This window comes from Sturnira hondurensis, unplaced genomic scaffold (assembly GCF_014824575.4).
Source record: "Sturnira hondurensis isolate 20B ecotype Veracruz unplaced genomic scaffold, ASM1482457v3 Scaffold0016276, whole genome shotgun sequence".
In the NCBI taxonomy this organism is placed as follows: Eukaryota; Metazoa; Chordata; class Mammalia; order Chiroptera; family Phyllostomidae; genus Sturnira; species Sturnira hondurensis.
This window is the reverse complement of record NW_028088907.1, coordinates 1-2926: the sequence shown is the minus strand read 5'-3', so window position 1 is coordinate 2926 and position 2926 is coordinate 1. Positions and strand designations below refer to the sequence as shown.

At 45.2% G+C, this 2926-nt stretch overlaps 1 long non-coding RNA gene across 1 annotated transcript; it reads right to left on the bottom strand.

Moving 5' to 3' along the window:
- Window positions 1–34: 34 nt before the first annotated feature.
- On the bottom strand, window positions 35–1910 carry LOC119000760 (uncharacterized). Its single transcript, XR_005069400.1, has 3 exons — window positions 1836–1910; window positions 325–426; window positions 35–125 (listed from the first exon to the last, which is right to left on the bottom strand). It is a non-coding gene; the product is annotated as an uncharacterized LOC119000760 (long non-coding RNA).
- Between the last annotated feature and the right edge of the window lie 1016 nt (window positions 1911–2926).

Sequence of the window (2926 nt, the reverse complement as noted above, 5' to 3'; positions counted from 1 at the left end):
CCCAGGGGGCAGGGTGAGGGCTGAGCAGAGGGGATGCCCCCTCTCCACTGCATGGTCCTTTACAAATGTAGGGGGCCCATGCACAGCACAGCTTTTGATGAAGAAGTTCTGACACTTCTCACAATCTGGAGGTGAGAACAACAGGAGTTAGGGAAGGTATAGTGCATGTTCCTGGACACAAAGAGCTTCAGAGGGAGTCCTGCACTGACATCATTGAGACTCAATCCTGTACTCCAGGTCACTAGAGGAAGGGAGCGATTTGGGGACCAAAGGACTAGATGAAATTATTGTATCATAACTTGCTTCTTAGTGAGGGTCACTTACAAAAGTAGTCACCATCCTGGGGCTCGGTGACCTCTTGATACACATGGTACTTTCTTTCTTGTAGGCTGTACATCGTCACGTCCATCTCCTTTCTCCTGAGTTCTAAGTTGGAGAAGGGCAGGTGAGTGAGGTCGGTGGGGTCTGGAATATTAGTTCCCATTTTGTCAGATACCACAATCACCTGTCCTTTTGCATTCTGGTATTTTACTCCATCATTTTACTATTGGTTCAGAAGACTAAGACTCACACTAACTACAGATGACTGATCAAATTTTAGTTTCTATATCTTCCCATTCCTAGGTTTTGCTGACATGGACACCAGCCTGCAGAGTCCTCAGCGTTATGGATGAGTCGAGATACATTCACATGGACTACAACGTTGTGTGGAAGAAAAGGAATGGCAAGGCTCCTCTCTCAAGAGGAGAGCGCTCTGACCCTTGCCTTGACAGGTTTTTATTGGCTTTCAATTTGCACAGGAATACAGGAAAAGCTGATTAATCATTGTCAGGCAGTAAGGCTCAAACAATAGATAGTATACAAAGAACTAGAGGGCTTATTCCAAGTCAGGGTCTGTTAGCTCAAGGGCTATAAAACTTTGGGGAAAAAACTCATTTCCTGATGGGAGCCTTATCATTTAATTGAGAGCATTCTTAGCAAAGCAGGTTTCACAGGATTTTATGTCTTCTTTCTTGGGGAACTGCCCTTTCCAATGACAGAGGGCTGCATAGTCCTCTGTCATTGTTTCAGGCTTAAGTCAAGCAGCCAAGAGATTCAGAGACTTCTTGGAGACAAGAATGAGGACTCAGGCTATGCCAAACCTGAGGGGTGAGGGTCCAACACCCCCTTTTGCCATAGTCCCCTAAGTCCTTCCCTGTGGTCTCCCTGTGATTGTACCTGCCTCAGGTCGTTCCTCCCTTGAGGAATCTTACCCATCATTGGCTACAGAATCAAGCACTAGGGGCCAGGGAGGGTGAAGGAAAAGGAGGAGAAGCAGTGCTCCTGCCAGGGAGATAAGCTTTGTCTCCTTAGTGGCTTATGGTCTGAAGGTCACTCACTCAGCCTTAGCCATGGGGGGCAGTTACAGCTTCAGAAACCAGGCAGGGCGGTTCCCAACAACTTGCCAACCTTTAATCATTCATAAAATATTTATGGAGTGCACACTATGTGTTAGGCATTGAGTAAAGGCCTTGGGACACAACACCAATAAAGTGTGGTTGCTATTATCAGAGATGGATTTATTGGACAATTTGCATGTGTCAACTGTTTTAAATTCAATTTAATGTTTTCAAACAATATATGAGTGATGTTTCCTTATCTTCTCTTTACACATTAGCATTCAGGAGCTCAGAGAATTTATAGGATTTTCCCAAAGCTCCATTGCTAATTTCAGTCTCAGCTTAGCCCAGCTGAAATCCAGGTCCTTCCAAAGTCCACCCAACATAGCTAGGTCATACTTATCAGCCCTCCTAAGGACTTAGAAAAACTAAAGTTTCCAAAGTATTTTCTCTTACCCAATTTTTGTCCTGTGTGCTTTCCAAAGGCACATGCTTCTCCAGGAGGGGGCACTAGTTTCTGGGCATGCTCTGTCTCACTTGCAGTCAAAATTTGCTGTTCCTGGCAATTCCTTCAAACTATCTTCATTGCTTAATGGCACCTTGGATGTTGCCTTCAACATAAGAGTCATATATTAAAAGAACATGTATTTAATTTTTTAAGGCTTATGATACATTTTACATGTATGTCTTTAATACTTCAACCTTTGGAAATATCTAAGGAGTATGAATACTAGAGGGTATAGGGCCAATGTGGGTAATGAATCCAAGATTAGAACCCATAGGACTTCCGCCAAGATGGAGGCGTAGGTGGAAACACTGTGCCTTCTCCCACAACCAAGTTTGAATACAACAAAGGTTTAGTAAACAAAGACGCAGCCAAAGAACAGAAAACTGAACTATATGGAAGTCCGACAACAACGAACCGTTCAACCGGGACCGGTAAGAGGGGAGGAGCCAGAAGCGGAGCAGGGTTGGGCAGGAAAGATCCCCCGACCCAGGTGCACAGGCGACCCAGGCAACCGAGGTGCGCAGGCAGAGGGGGTAGCATTGAGGACCCAGTGAGGGTCTGGGGCAGGATGAGTGAGGTTGCACTTTCGAGGGCATGCGCAGATAAACCCAGCAAAGGAGTGAGCCGTGAGATCGGCCATTGATTTCCTTTGACCCCGCCCCCACATACAGCGTCACAACCCAGTGACTGAGTTGCCCTGCTCTGGTGAACACCTAGGGCTCCGCTCCTCATACATAACAGGCATGAACAGACCAAAATATGGCTCAAGAAGAACTCAAAGCCGCAGAGTCGATAACTCTAAGCAACCAGGAAATATCAAACCTCTCAAATGCACAATTCAAAACACTGGTGATCAGGATGCTCACAAAACTGGTTGATTATACTCACAAATTAGAGGAACATATGAAGGCTAAACTAATTGAAATAAAGGAAAATGCACAGGAAACCAATAGCGATGGGAAGGAAACTGGGACTCAAATCAAGGGAGTGGACCAGAAGGAAGAAAGAAATGACCAAACAGAAAAATATGAAGTAACAA